At 44.0% G+C, this 16,777-nt stretch overlaps 1 pseudogene; it reads left to right on the top strand.

The window, feature by feature from the left end:
• Positions 1-8,629: 8,629 nt before the first annotated feature.
• LOC138069543 (AT-rich interactive domain-containing protein 3A pseudogene) lies at positions 8,630-10,091 on the top strand (annotated as a pseudogene).
• The last annotated feature ends 6,686 nt before the right edge of the window (positions 10,092-16,777 follow it).

Raw genomic sequence — 16,777 nt, 5'->3', positions numbered from 1 at the left:
CAGACTGTAGCTGGGTGAAATGTAATGTCAGCCTAGTTCTAATTTTAGTTCATGGACAAAGCTGAGAATAGCAAAAATCACATGGAACTTCTGTGCAAAGGACCAACTGATAACATACGTGAGTGCATCCCATGTGCTGCAAAATGCTGTGCTGCGGGTATTATAAAACTATCATGCATGCACGCATGCTAAGTTGCTTCAGTCATGTCCAACTCTTTGCAAGCCTATGGACTGTAGCCCACCAGGCTCCTCTGTCCATGGAATTTTCCAGACAAAAATACTTGAGTGAGTTGCCATTTCCTACTTCAGAGGATCTTCTTGACCTGGGGGTTGAACATGCATCTCCTGCGTCTCCTGCATTGGTTGGCAGATTCTTTATCACTAGCAACACCTGGGAAGCCCCAATTATTCCATAGAAATTCTCTAATGCTTCTATAGTGAATAAGTTCAGAGAGTTGTGAGGTTTCTCACGATCACAGAAACAGTAAAGGAGATCACAGAACCTAAACTCTATAATCTCCCTGTCCAGAGAGCTGGCACCATTCCACACACAGCTGCCTTGAATACATTCATAAGTCAACACTGAAGTTCAGGGAGGAGCTTTCTTTCTGTTAAAAAGAAGACTAAATTGTCCCCTTGGAAACAATTTAGAAATTTAGATTTATTTCTGCATTTGGCACTGTCTACAATTAAATTTTAATTTGACCATATTTATAGAAAATCCACAAATTTCAAAGTTTCTCTCTTCTCTTGCTAAGCTGCTAAGTCACTTCAGTCATGTCGGACTCTGTGCAACCCCATAGACAGCAGCCCACCAGGCTCCCCCGTCCCTGGGATTGTCCAGGCAAGAACACTGGAGTGGGTTGCCATTTCCTTCTCCAATGCATGAAAGTGAAAGGTGAAAGTGAAGTCGCTCAGTCGTGTCTGACCCTTAGCGACCCCATGGACTGCAGCCTACCAGGCTCCTCCATCCATGGGATTTTCCAGGCAAGAGTACTGGAGTGGGGTGCCATTGCCTTCTCTGCTCTCTTCTCTTATCTAGCCTCTTATTTTCCATAATGCAGATCTAAGAGGCAACACTGCAGGGAGTGAGACAAGTTGAGAAATTGTTAAAGTGAACTACACTAGAGAAATGGCAGGGAGAGCAGGGAAAAGTGAACAGATTTGTGAGCTATTTATGAGGAGATTAGACAATTTTGGTTATTTGAGGACAATAAGGGATTAGAAAGGGTTTCCCCAGTAGCTCAGCTGGAAAAGAATCTGCCCGCAATGCAGGAGACCCCAGTTCGATTCCTGGTTGGGAAGATCCCCTGGTGAAGGGAAAGGGTAACTGCTCGGGCTCCCCCGGTGGCTCAGACTGTAAAGAATCTGCCTGCAATACAGGAAACCTGGGTTTGATCCCTGGGTTGGGAAGATCCCCTGGAGGTGGCATAGCAACCCACTCTATATTCTTGCCTGGAGAATCCCATGGACAGAGGAGCTTGGCGGCCTACAGTCCATGGAGTTGCAGACAGTCAGACACGACTGAGCGACCAGGCACACACACGGGATCAGACAGAAGAGATGAGGCATGTATAGTGACTATCTGTCACTCATGGCTGCCCGTATCTTCCAAACACCCTCTCCATAGCTTGATAACCGCCCCCCCCCCCCACACACACACACATCGTGAACCTACTCTACCAAGATAGAATTAGGGGGAAATGTCCCAGTCTCCCTTGCTACTGGATTTGGGATGTGACTAAGATTTTGCTGACCGTCTACTTTGATTTAGAGGCAAAGAAGGTGAGGACACAGGCTGAGTGACCAGAGTCCATTTTTGCTGGTGTGGGTACAGCAGAGAAAATATATTCAGGAGTTAGTTTGGGCAGCAAGAGTTTCCAGAACACAGTAGATGAAGCTGGTTCTGGGGACAGCCTCAACAGCCCCCTCCCCAGGCCAGTTCCGTAATGTAGTTCCAGGAGTTGTTTTGTGAACTCACATTGCTTCCTTAAATCTGCTTGGGAGAATTTTGTTATCTGCATCTGAAAAACTGACACAAGTATTGTAACTGTGTCTTGTTAGATTTCCAAAAATATTCTTATTCTGCTATTTATTCATCTCAGATTCAATTTCAGAATCACTTATTGACTTTGCACCATGAAAGACGAGTATTCTCTTGTCTTAAACCACCCACTGATTATCCCACAGTTCCCCTTCTCCTGTCCTTTACTAGGTCTACTATGTTTCGTGTTAAATCAGTAGTGATCACTATTAGTATGAAAATACTATTCATAGATGAACTAAATAGTAGATATGATTACATTTCTTTGCTTTGGTACTTTCTATGTTTTCTGGAGTTAAGTGTACTTTTTAAACTTTTAAAATCTCCTGTGTATGTTTACTATATCTTTATACACTTGAATATCCCAATTCCCACTGTATGTAGCTCAGACAAGTTATTTAATCTCCCTGTGCCTCAGCTCCTTATTGGTAAAATGTGGACTGTAGCCCACCAGGCTCCTCCGTCCATGGGATTCTCTAGGCAAGAATACTGGAGTTGGTTGCCATTTCCTTCTCCAGGGGATCTTCCCAACCCAGGGATCGAACCCGGGTCTCCCGCATTGTGGGCAGACACTTTAACCTTTGAACTACCAGGGAAGCCCAGATAAAAATAAAAGCTGCTCATGACTTTTCATGAGGATTAAGTGAGTTAAGATATGAAAGAACTTGGACAATGCCTGCAGATAATAAGTCTTCAATGAGGGTTTGTTATTTTTTCCACCCTCCAACAGTGGAGCCAACAGAAGAGCTGGATATGGATATCAGTGCTGAAGACTGTCTAAGTTTAAAAGAATTTTCCTCTGAGTCTGAGATAAAACAAATTTTTTATTCCTTGATTGAATTTGTTATAACATTGCTTTGGTTTTTGGCGGCACAGCATGTGGGATCTTAGTTTCTCAACTAGGAATTAAACCTGTACCCCCTGCATTGGAAGGTGAAATCTCAGCCCGTGGACCACCAGGGAAACCCCAAACTGAGATAAAATTAAGAAGACAGCTTCACCGTGGAGGGGAGATAAATGAGCTCATCTAGCTTAGCTGGTAAGGAATACGCCTGCAAGACAGGAGACCCCAGTTTAATTCCTGGGTCAGGAAGATCCCTGGAGAAGGGATAGGCTACCCACTCCAGTATTCTTGGTGGCTCAGATGGTAAAGAATCTGCCTGCATTGTGGGAGACCTGGGTTCAATCCTTGGGTTGGGAAGATCCCCTGGAGGAGGGCATGGCAACCCACTCCAGGATTCTTGCCTGGAGAATCCCCATGGACAGAGGACCCAGGTGGGTTACAGTCCATGGGGTCACAAAGAGTTGGACATGACTGAGCTGTGCTTAGTTGCTAAATGGCTCCACTCTTCACACATAGTATCTCATTTTAATGTTAAACACATTGGTCTATCCTCTCCTCTCATTGTGTGTTTCCAGCTGCTTGTTACCCAAGTTTGCATTCTGAGGTCCCTCAGGGATATATTTCATCAGGATCCATGGTCCTGACTGCGTTCAACTGTGATGCTTGTGTTAGAAAAAGATAACAAATCTAGAAGAGGGACAAGTGGGATGGCCAGGTGAGGGAGGGAACAAAGACACGTTAAAAATATAGCTTCTTGGAAGGAAAGTTATGACCAACCTAGGTAGCATATTCAAAAGCAGAGATTACTTTGCCAACAAAGGTCTGTCTAATCAAGGCTGTGGTTTTTTCCAGTGGTCATGTATGGATGTGAGAGTTGGACTATAAAGCTGAGCAATGAAGAATTGATGCTTTTGAACTGTGGTGTTAGAGAAGACTCTTGAGAGTCCCTTGGACTGCAAGGAGATCCAACCAGTCCATTCTGAAGGAGATCAGTCCTGGGTGTTCAATGGAAGGACTGATGTTGAAGCTGAAACTCCAATACTTTGGCCACCTGATGCGAAGAGCTGACTCATTTGAAAAGACCCTGATGCTGGCAAAGATTGAGGGCAAGAGGAGAAGGGAACGACAGAGGATGAGATGGTTGGATGGCATCACTGACTCAATGGACATGAGTTTGTGTAGGTTCCGGGAGTTGGTGATGGACAGGGAAGCCTGTTGCACTGCAGTCCTTGGGGTCGGAAAGAGCTGGACACGACTGAGCTCCTGAACTGAACTGAAAAATATAGCATCATCCAAAAGAACTCAAAGCAAGATCATGAAGAGATATTCATACAGTCCATGTTCATCATAGCGTTATTCATAATATCCAGAGGTAGAAGCAACCCAAGTATCCAGACAGATGACCGGATGAAGACATCGTGGTATATGCCTGCAACAGAATATCGCATACTACAACACGGATGGAACTTGAGAACATGGTGCTAAATGGAAAACCAAAGTCACAAAAGAACAAATCATCTATCATGCTACTCCCATGAAGCATCTAAAGTAGTCAAAATACCAAAAGCAGAAAGTAGAAAGGTAGTTAAGAATATGAGGAAATGTTCATGATACTAGTTACAAGGAAGAAAGTTAGACATTTTGTTCAATTCAGGTCTTCACCTGATTAGATGAGGTCCACCACACTAAGAATTACAATCTGCTTTACTCTGTCTACAGATTCAAACGTTAACATCATCAGAAACACCCTCACAGACATACCCAGAATAATGTTTGACAAGTGTCTGGGCATCCATTGGCTGAGCCAAGTTAAAACATAAATTAGCCATCAGAGTAGGCATCCTTATTGTATGTACAAAGAAACCAAGATTAAAGAGAGTAAAGGACTTGTCAAAGACAAAGCTGGCAAACAGCTGAGCTAAATTCCAACTCAAATGGACCTGGCCCCTAAACTTTGACCATTGGGCTATTCTACTTCCTTTTAAAGACAAGTTTATGGAAGTTACACAGAATTGTATTTGTAGGTAAATACCCATAACATCAAAACAATGTTTGAATCACTGCTTAATTTGTCTATTGAGAAGCAGTGAAAATGAAGATGGGGGAACAAATAAATGTAAAAGCAACAAGGGGGCTGAGAATAGTTCATGATACATAGTTCCATTATTTTTCACTCTATGCCATCATAACCTGTATTAATAAATAGGTAGAAATTTAGAGAAAGACTATAATGTTTTTAAACATAAAACACTAAAATAGCTATTACCTTGTTTTTCTTAAATTGGTTTTATGAAACCTAGAGTGTTTTCCTTTAAAAAATTGTAATAAAACAAAAGGATTAACAGTCATTAGTCAAATTTCTTTCCACAAATTCTGACAAGACTACAGTACTGTAAGTAGTCATATCAAGCATGTGCTGCTGCTGCTGCTAAATCTCTTCAGTCGTGTCCAGCTCTGTGCAGCCCACCAGGCTCCTCCGTCCATGGGGTTTTCCAGGCAAGGGTACTGGAGTGGGCTGCCATTACCTTCTCCTTATGCTGTCCTTAGTCGCTCAGTTGTGTTCGACTCTCTGCATCCCATGGACTGTAGCCTGCCAGGATCCTCTGTCCATGGGGATTCTCAAGGCAAGAACAAAGGAGTGGGTTGCCATGCCCTCCTCCGGATCTTCCCAACCCATGGATCGAACCGGGTCTCCTGCATTGCAGGTGGATTCTCTACCATCTGAACCACCAGCATACAAGCATATATTTCATGCGTGACCCATTCTTTCAAATAAGAGCAAGAGAAAATAATGGAACACAGGGAAAAATGGAAAAAAATAAGTATATTATCTAGGGATTTTGGACTATATCACTCTTTTTATGACGTTAATAAAACAAGTAAACTAGCAATTTGTCAGAATTTGGGACTTCCCTGGTGGCTCAGATGGTAAACTGTCTGCCTGCAATGCGAGAGACCCGGGTTTGATGCCTGGGTCAGGGAGATCCCCTGGAGAAGGAAATGGCAACCCACTCCAGTACGCTTGCCTGGAAAATTCCACGGACAGAGGAGGCTATAGTCCATGGGGTCGCAAAGAGTCAGACGTGACTGAGCGACTTCACTTCACTTCAGGGCTTCGAAGAAGAAACACAATATAACTCTAGAGGACTGAGAAAAATAAATATATTAGACTTGCTCTCATTGATCAGCTCAATAATTCTGCAATGCTAAGAATTCTGTCTTACAAAGATAGAATTTGAAGACTCTATAATTGCACTTCAAATATCTGAAAGAAAAACAAGAATACTTTTAAAGCTTTTGTTCAGCTCTAGAACTTTCAAAAATACTGATATCCTTTTATTTATTTATTTTTTTTGGCTGCACTACATGGAATATGGAACCTCCCTGCCCAAGGATCAAACCCATGCCTCCTATGTTGGAAGCATGAAGTCTTAACTTCTGGACCAAGGAAGTCCAACACTGGTATTCTTTAATGTGGAAATGTTCCAGGGTAAAAAAGGCTGGGTGAATGTGTGTGTATATGTGTACCCAAAGTCCTAGATAACAGATCACATACTTGCCAAATATTAAAGAGTTATCTCTTCTCCACATTTTGATACTTATATTAGAAAGTTATAACTACATACTAACTCATTTCACTTTATTTAACAAAACAGAGCTATTTCCTGAGGAGATGGTAGGAAATTTATTCGGCCCCAAACGTCTCTCCTCTGGAGCTCGAGCTCCTGGGTTCCGGTCAGTCTCACGTGACTTCTGTTGCATAACTCCACAGAGTCGCAGTCATTAATACTGAAGTTATTAAAATGGCTGGGAAAAGCATTTCATTATAAACGTTAATTATTCCTTTTTTCTCCTATCATTAAATATGTGTTTTATAATAAAAGCCAGGAATGTACTTAAAATGTAGGTGGCTTAGTTGTAAGGAACTGGCCTGCCAATCCGGGAGACACAGGGGATGCGGGTTCAGTCCCTGGGTTGGGAAGATCCCCTGGAGGAGGAAATGGCAACGCACACCTGTATTCTTGCCTGGAGAATCCCATGGATAGAGGAGCCTCGAGGGCTGAGTCCACGGGGTTGTGAAGAGCTGGACATGACTTAGTGACTGAACACACATGCACATGCTTAAAATGTACTTGTGACCTTGGATTTTTGTGCTGGCTGTCATTTTTGATAGATATACACATACAGACACAAACACATCATTTCCCTAAATCAATCAATAGTGGAGACACAAGAAAATTATTATGTGAAAATAATTTATTTATGGAAACAGTGAGAGACTTTATTTTTGGGGCTCCAAAATCATTGCTGATGGTAACTGCCGTCATGAAATTAAAAGACGCTTGCTCCATGGAAGAAAAGGTATGACCAACCTAGACAGTATATTAAAAAGCAGAGACATTATTTTGCCAACAAAGGTCCATCTAGTTAAAGCTATGGTTTTTCCAGCAGTCATGTATGGATGTGAGAGTTGGAATATAAAGAAAGCTGAGCACTGAAGAACTGATGCTTTTGAACTGTTGTATTGGAAAAGACTCTTGAGAGTCCTTTGGACTGCAAGGAGATCCAACCAGTCCATCCTAAAGGAGACCAGTCCTGAATATTCATTGGAAGACTGATGCTGAAGCTGAAACGCCAACATTTTGGCTACCTGATATGAAGAACTGACTCAGAAAAGACCGTGATGCGTGAGAAGATTGAAGGCAGGAGGAGAAGGGGACGACAGAGGATGAGATGGTTGCATGACATCACCGACTCAATGGACATGAGTTTGAGTAAACTCCGGGAGTTGGTGATGGACAGGAGGCCTGGCGTGCTGCAGTCCATGGGGTTGCAAAGTATCAGACATGACTGAGTCACTGAACTGAACTGGAAATGGGTCAAAAATTAGAAAGTCATGGAAACGATTCAATCCTCATTTGTGATAAGTATGCTGTGAGTCTCCGTAACCAATATGTTATTCAGCAAACAAAATACAAGTGAACAAAACATAATTTCTCTTATGGATGAAGTGGTATGCCACGGTCTTTCCCTTAAACTATCTTTCTTATGCAAGGATAATTCTCATATGAAATATAGAACCTAAGCAGTAATAATCAATATTATTCAACTTCCTTGGGCAATTTAAACCTAACATCAGATGAACACAGAATAAAAACCATTATAGTCTTTTTTCAAAGAAACAAAAAAAAAGAAGAAACAATACCCCTCCCATATCTGCCAAATATTGACCCCCAAATTACACTAGTTTCCTATATGTTAAGGTATTTTTAACCTCATAATACTGAAAAGATATGTTCCTTCTGCTTTTATTTTTATGCACTACTCTTCATTTCTATAGAGATGTTAAACTTTCACTGGATAATTTTATATGAATTACATAATACTTTGTTTCTAGGATATTGATCCAACTTTTGAAACGTGGTATACATTTCAATGGGCAACCACGAAAATGATTTTTTCATATGTCCACAAATACTATGCAGAACATTTAACAGCTTGTAAAGATGGAAGCTATAAGAATTTTTGTTGTGTTTAGAAAGTATTACAAACTGAAAAGAAACATCTTATGGAAATAACAGTATTTTATTGAAACTGGAAAGCACACACAAACCCGGCAGTGGTCAGGACCCAGCAGCGCGCAGCTCGCGGCCCGGGCCAGAGGCCAGGCGTGGGGTATGTGCCCCCCGAGCGGGCCCTCTGCGGTGAGGCTGTGGGAGTAGGTTTCTGTACACACGTGAATGAGCCACCCCACCCACCCCACCCCCCTCGACAAAGACGACAAGGAGGATGAGGTCTATGAGGACGAGGAGGGGCTTGGGCCGCCGGGCGTCGCCAGCCTGGGCGCCGCAGCCCTGTTCCCCCGCAAGGCTCAGCCACACCAGGCCTTCTACTGTGACAGTGGACCCCAGCACTGGGTGGCCAGGAGCGCCTGGGGACCGGCCCAGCTGTCCCCGGGTTGCCCATCCTGCACCTCAGCTGCAGCCACCAGACCACTGGGACTGGACGTATGAGGAGCAGGTCAAGCAGCTGTATGAACTGGACGCAGACCCCAAGGGGAAGGAGTTCCTGGATGACTTGTTCAGTTTCATGCAGAAGCGAGGGACACCTGTGAACCGCATCCCCATCGTGGAAAGCAGGTGCTCAACCTGTTCATGTTATATGTGCTAGTGACGGAGAAGGGAGGCCTGGTGGAGGTCATCAACAAGAAGCCGTGGTGGGAGATCACCAAGGGACTGAACCTGCCCATGTCCATCACCAGCGGTGCCTTCACGCTGCGCACCCAGTATGTGAAGTACCTGTACCCCTAGGAGTGTGACAAGCATGGCCTCAGCAACCCCAGCAAGCTCCAGGCAGCCATCGACAGCAATTGGAGGGAGGGCTGGCACCAGAGCTTTGGGGGCTCCCTCTTTGCCTGCTCGCCGGCCAGGGCCCACAGCATGCTGTCCTCGCCCAAGCTGCCTGTGTCCTCCCTGGGCCTGGCCACCGGCATCAACAGCAGCTCCATCACCCCAGCCCCCAAGGTCAAGAAAGAGGAGGATGCGGCCATCCCCATCACAGTCCCCGGCCGCCTTCCAGTCTCCCTGGTCACCCAGTGGTGGGGGCCCAGGTAGCAGCAGCCCAAGCGGCCGTAGCAGCACAGGCAGCTGCCCTGGAGCGGCTCCGGGAGAAACTGGAGTCTGGGGAGCCTCCCGAGAAGAAAACGGCCCTGGTGGCAGAGGAGCAGCAGCGGCTGAAGCAGCGGGCGCTTCAGCAGAACGTCCTGGCCGTGACGGCACAGCTGCCCATGAGCATCCGGATCAACAGCCAAGCCTCCGAGAGCCGCCAGGACTCGGCTGTGAACCTGACCAGCACCAACGGCAGCAAGAGTATTGGCATGTCAGTAGAGATGAACGGAACCATGTACACAGGAGTGCTGTTCGCCCAGCCGCCGGCCTCCACGCCATGCTCCGCTCCAGCAGAGGTGGAGGCGGCGGCAGCCGGGGAGGAAACAGCGGGACCAACAGCAGCAGCAGCAGCAGCACTGCAGGCAGCCAGGCAGGGCCGGCAGGGATGTCTGCACCCCCCACATCTACCTCGAATACTCCCCACCCTGGGAACCTGCCAGCCTGCGCAGGGGGGTCCAGGGGGGCCAAGCAGGGGCTGGGATGGTGGAAGATACGGGTGGGGAGGGGAGGTATCCACAGAGGAGAGACAGCTTAACACCAAAAGGAAAAGAAAAATATATATACATACACATAACGAAAATTTAATAAAATGGGAAAACCACGGAACACTTGAATTACTCACGTTTCGGACATTCAGAGATGAATTGTGAGAGTATCAAAGGAAATTAGAAACGAGAGAGGCAAATGTCTACTGGGGCCTACAGCCCTGGTGGAGCCACGTGGACTGGTATCTGGTTTCAACAGGTCAGTCCTGTTTACCTCGTGCATCCCTGCACTGTGTGTTTTCATTTTTATCTGGTTTTTTTCTTTGCTTTTTTTTTTTTTTTGGTCCATTTGCCACACACTCACCACACCCAGCTCCTTGTGTTGAATGAAACCCCTGAGCCAAGATCAGTTGAATTTTTTTGTTGTTGTTGCTTTCGAGAACTTTGTTGTTGTTTTTTTAAAAGAAATAGTGAAATTCAAACTCTATAGGGTTTTTAAGAGGTTTTCAGGGTTTTTAAGAGGTTTTCGGGGTTTTGTTTTGTAAATATTCTATTTTATTCTTGGGGGAGGAATCAAACCTAGGAAAAGGATATATGTATCTATATATTTGTGTTCATTCACGGAAACTGACTTGAAAAAGAAAAAAAAAAGGCAAAAAAAACAAGCTAAAAAAAAAAGAAATTGGAAACCATTGCGTTTATATATCAATATTTTTAATATCCACAAACTTATTTGAGAAAGTGCAGGCAGTGACAGTGGTGGTTTTAAAACAGTATACCAACTCTCTGACAGTTTGTCCTGCTCTGTCCATGGAACACTTGAACCAACAAGGCCCTTCTCATCTTATGCCAGAAACAAAATAGGACTAAGGCCAGGTTCTGGTACAATCTGTGAGGCCCTTGGTTTGCAGAGTTGTTGGTGTGCTGGCTTAGCCTGTGGACCCCTCTCTGTCATATCAGAACATTTATTATGTTTCAAACTGTCAGTCATGTTTAGATTTATATTCATGCCTGCAGTTTCCAATTACTTAATTACACCTGCCATCAACCTAGTTAATCTGCCTTGGTTACTGCAGTCTGAACTCTGGTTGCATTTTTCAAGGAAATTAAATTGCTAGGTTGTTCCAGATAATTACACTTCTGTGCTGGCTTATAACTTTTGTTTTTTACTTTCCATTCTTACCATGCTTTTAGAACTATCTACATATTCTGGGCTTCCTTTGTGGCTCAGCTGGTAAAGAATCCGCCTGCAATGCAGTTTGATCCCGGGGTTGGGAGGATCCCCTGGAGAAGGGAAAGGTTACCCACTCCAGGATTCTAGCCTAGAGAATTTCATGGACTGTATGGATTTGCAGAGTCGGACATGACTGAGCAACTGTCTAGTCAGTGGGGTCAGAAAGAGTTGTACATGACTGAGCAACTTTCACTTGGCACCACATATTTAGAAGCTTCTTGCAGCAAACTTCAAGTTACATAGTTAACTGGAAGTTTAACCCTGTCAGATGGCTCCCCGGGAATGTGGGTAGGCAGGAGCCCTGTGCTACCTGTGGGGGGAGGTTGCCCCCTCCTCAGCTGAGATGAAGGTAACCCTATCTTTAACCGCCCTGACTTTCCCCCTAACTCAGACTTAATTCTTGATCTCCCACCTGTTCTCATTTCTTCTGCCGTCTCTTGTTAGGATCCACAGCAGCTGTCCCCCATGCTTTGCCTTGTAACATTCCACATGGTACTCAGTAAAAGCCTGATATAGATGGCCTCTTTCTAATAGGACTGCAATTATACTTGTCATGCTTTGGCTGTTTCTGAGGCTCTCCTCTGGACTGTCTCCAAATTCTTTTGCTCAGTTTTAGCAAGCTGGCAGAGAGTTCTCTCACAGGACTCTGACTTGAATACAAATTAGCTCGTGGTTAGAGCCCTTCTGCTCAGTACTGGGACTGCCTCCTAATGAATTTATTTTTCTTTAATTCTGAGCTTGAGCACAAAGATTCATGTTACCTTCAATATTTGCCTACATAGGAATGCCTTCTGTCACATGAAAAAGCCTGCGGTTATTTTGATGGGACAGCAATGGTAACATGACTGATCTCAGGTTCGGCATAAATAGTTCAGAGGTGACCTGGTCTGTCTGGTGAGATGTTGCTGAAACGTGTGGTGACCTTGAGTTGCTAAAGAGTGAAAATGAGCTTAGGAGAAAAGTGGATCCAGAGAGAACTATTTAGTAGACACTGGGAGAGAGATGTGGCTGGACCTCTTGCCAAGCACACCATGATTAAAGGCAAGTAGTGGGGAAGAAAGTCAGACTGCAAGGAGTTCAAGTTCACTGGTTCATCCTAATTAACTGAACTCAAGTGAGGCAAAGGCAGGAAGGAGCAGGACGGGAAGCTTGTCCCTGCAATGGCAGGTAGAGGTAACCATGCAAGAAAGAAGTGTTTCAAATCTACTTTTTCTGGGATTTTAGTTCCCCAACCAGGGATTAAACCCAGACCCTTGGCAGTAAGAGTCACAGTCCTAACCATAGGGATCACTAGGGAATTCTCTGAGTCTTCTTTTAGACAGAGGGAAAATTAGCTATTCAAGAGGTAGAGAGGTTTTCTGTTTGTTTTTGTTTTGGTTGGGAGGGGAGTTTATTTTAAAAATAAGTTTTCTCGATGTTTGCTTTATTAATTAGAGCAGCCCTACCCAACAGAATTTTCTGTGATGATGGACATATTCTGTACCTACAATGTCCAATATGGTAGCCACTAGCCACAGGTGGCTCTTTAAATTTATTAAAAGTCAAATAAAATTAAAATCAGCTTCTCAGTTATACTCAGTTCAGTTCAGTTCAGTAGACACTAGGGAGAGCCCAGTCATGTCCGACTCTTTGCGACCCCATGAATCGCAGCACGCCAGGCCTCCCTGTCCATCACCGTCTCCCGGAGTTCATTCAGACTCACATCCATCGAGTCAGTGATGCCATCCAGCCATCTCATCCTCTGTCATCCCCTTCTCCTCCTGCCCCCAATTCCTCCCAGCATCAAAGTTTTTTCCAATGAGTCAACTCTTCACATGAGGTGGCCAAAGTACTGGACTTTCAGCTTTAGCATCATTCCTTCCAAAGAAATCCCAAGGCTGATCTCCTTCAGAATGGACTGGTTGGATCTCCTTACAGTCCAAGGGTCTCGCAAGAGTCTTCTCCAACACCACAGTTCAAAAGCATCAATTCTTCAGCACTCAGCTTTCTTCACAGTCCAACTCTCACATCCATACATGACTACTGGAACAACCATAGCCTTGACTAGATGGACCTTAATCGGCAAAGTAATGTCTCTGCTTTTGAATATGCTATCTAGGTTGGTCATAACTTTTCTTCCAAGGAGTAAGCATCTTTTAATTTCATGGCTGCAGTCACCATCTGCGGTGATTTTGGAGCCCCCAAAAATAAAGTCCGATACTAGTCACATCTCAATTGCACAATAGCCATAATAATTAAAACTTAAATTTAAATAGTCATATTTGGCTGGTGGGTATTGCACTGGACAGCTTAGAGTATTGTTTTGAGATTAGTCTCAAAATAAGGGTTTTCAAACAATACGAGTTTATTTTCAACCAGTCCATCCTAAAGGAAATCAGTCTAGAATATTCATTGGAAGGACTAATGTTGGGGCTGAAGCTCCAATACTTTGGCCACCTGACGTGAAGAGCTGACTCATTTGAAAAGACCCTGAGGCAGGCAAAGATTGAAGGCAGGAGAAAAAGGGGACAACAGAGGACAAGATGGTTGGATGGCATCAAGGGCCCAATGGACTTGAGTTTGAGCAAGCTCCGGGAATTGGTGATGGACAGGGAAAACTGGTGTGCTGCAGTCCATGGGGTCACAAAGAGTCAGACACAACTGAGCGACTGAACTGAACATGTAAACCAATTAGTGCCAGAATATGGGGTGATGGGGGTTTCTCCACCTGTTCTGTGCTTAGTCATGTTACCCTGTGAACTGTAGGCTATCAGGCTCCTCTGTCCATGGGGATTCTCCAGCAAGAATCCTGAAGTGGGTTGCCATGCCCTCCTCCAGGGGATCTTCCCAACCCCAGGATCGAACCCAGGTCTCCTACATTACAGGCAGATATTTTACCATCTTGAGCAACCAGGGAAGCTCAAGAATACTAAGTGGGTGGCCTGTCCTTTCTCCAGGGGATCTTCCTGACCCAGGAATTGAGCTGGGATCTCCTGCATTGCAGGCAGATTCTTTACCAGCTGAGCTACGAGGGAAGCCCTTGCTCCACCTAGTCATTTGGAAATATTGGTGCTTCCCACCTTGTATGTCCGTCATTTCCAACATGCAGGCTTCAGGGCTATAGAAAGGAATGAAAGAGAGTATGGAGGAGCTCTTGGGAGGTTCAATGGGCCACATCTGGAAATGGTCTACATCATCTCTACCCATATTCTAATGGCTAGAAATAATCACATGGCCCTATCTGTCTGCACGCTAAGCTGTAAATATATAACTGTGTGCCCAGAAGGAAAAGGAAATGGTTCTATGGACATTCAACACTGAACTTCCACATTCATCAACAATACAATTTTTTTTAATTTAGAGAGTTCTGAGTTTTCAATAATTTCACCACGAAGAACTGGAAATTAATCTTAACTAGTGTGCCAAAGGACGGTAAAGCGTCTCCCTGTGATGCAGGAGACCCGGGTTCGATCCCTGGGTTGGCAAGATCCCCTGCAGAAGGAAACGGCAACTCACTCCAGGACTCTTGCCTGGAAAATCCCATGGACAAAGGAGCCTGGTAGACTAGAGTCCATGGGGTCGCAAAGAGTCAGACATGACTGAACGACTTCACTTCAGTGTGCCAAGGGAATGTTAACTAGTTCTGGATACAAGGAAGGCACTGATTGATCAAAATGGAATTAAATGTGGAGCAAAGGTCAGGAGAAAGAGCATTTCATCTGATAATGTTTCAGCCCACCTGTTAATCTCTGTTGTTGATTAACCTAAGCCAGAGCACTTGTGCTGTTTAAGAGAATGCAATGCAGCAGCAAGCACTTACCTGGGCTGAGCACCAGCTTGCACTTTAGTGGCTATGTGACATCACTTTATGATTTGTAGTCTTCTCTAACCTGAAATGAAGAAAATATCTTCTATGACACAATCTGGCAATTGTCCCCTAATATCCATTTTCTTCACCTGTAGTAACATAGTACTTAGCTAAGTGTAAAGCCACTTATTTCCCAGCCTCCCTTGCAGCTAGGTGTGGCCCTATGGCTAAAAGTTGATAGTCAGTGGGATGTAAGGGTGGTGTCCAGAGCTGTTTCTAGGAATCTTCCCTAAGAGATAACTTCTCTTTTTCCTCCGTCCTGCTGTGTGGAATGTAGATGTGATGGCCGAAGGACTGTTCTGGACAGTTGAAGACCAGTATGACAAAGGAATGGCAGGCCAGAAAACTGGAAGAAGTCTGCATCTATAAGGACTTAATAGTGAAGAGACACCATTCCAGCTAAGGGCCTTAGAGAGAGAGAGGAATTTTCCTGTTGCTTAAGCCATCATTTCTGGGGTCCCTCTTAAGTACAGCCAAACCGACTTCTGATATACTTTCTGTGAAGTGCTATTATGAAGACTGAGACACAGACAGAGTTGAGCATGGCTCCTGGTGCACAGGAAACATCACATGGGTTTCCTCCCTCCCCTTTTCTATCTGAAGAGGAAACATGGCTGAGTGACTAACGCACACTCTGGAGACAGAAACCTATTCTGGTGTCAGATTTGCTCTATACCATCAATGTTAAAGTAAAATTACAGGAAATATTTTTTTTCTAGGATAATTGAGACCCGTAGATTTTCTTCCATTTTCCCTTGTCCTGGGCAGCTCAGAAAACAGCCAATTTAATGGAATGACTTTGCTTAAATACAAATTTAGGGAACCGGGAGAGTATACTCCATAGCATTAATCATACTGGGTTGGGCAGAAGTATGATGAAGTACTTAAGAGACTGACTTTGCTTTATGAAATGATGGACGCTCACTAAACTTACTGTGGTAATCATTTCATGGTGTATGTAAGTCCAATCATAAAATAAAACAGGAGAAAAAAAAAAAGAGGTTGGTTTTGAAGACAGGTTTGCTTGTGTTCCCCCTCTCCGCCACTTACTATTGGGACATGGGCAAGTTATCCTTTCTGAGACTTTGCTTCCTCATCATTAAAGTGAAAGGATGACATTATGTAAGGTTGTTGTTAGGAATAAATAAAATAATGTATTAAGATGCTTAATTTAAAATGTTTCATAAAGGTAGCTATAAATGACAATACCACAATGACAATCATAATATTCTCAAATGTGGTGATTATGACTATGGACACAGTTATTTTCTTAAATTTTTTTCTGAAAGTGGCAGGGCATAAATCAGTAAATCAGTAATTCCCATATAAAAAATGTTGGGAAACTTGGCTGTGTTATTTCCTGCTTGACATTAGAGAAATCATTGCTTTGTATAGTGACATATGATTAAACAAAGCAATGATTTCTCTAATGTCAAGCAGGAAATAACACAGCCAAGTTTCCCAACATTATTTATATGGGAAAACATTACCTACACTATAGATGCATTTACTATGTCAAAAAGGAGAAACTACCTAGTTTATTGACTTACTGATTTACTGATTTAATCACATAGTATAGTGACATACAGGCTTCCTTTTGTGGCTCAGCTGGTAAAGAATCTGCCTCCAATGTGGGAGACCTGGGTTCATTCCCT

This window comes from Capricornis sumatraensis, chromosome 2 (assembly GCF_032405125.1).
Source record: "Capricornis sumatraensis isolate serow.1 chromosome 2, serow.2, whole genome shotgun sequence".
NCBI lineage: Eukaryota > Metazoa > Chordata > Mammalia > Artiodactyla > Bovidae > Capricornis > Capricornis sumatraensis.
Note: the sequence above shows the minus strand (reverse complement) of the source record. Positions and strands in the feature narration are given on the sequence as shown.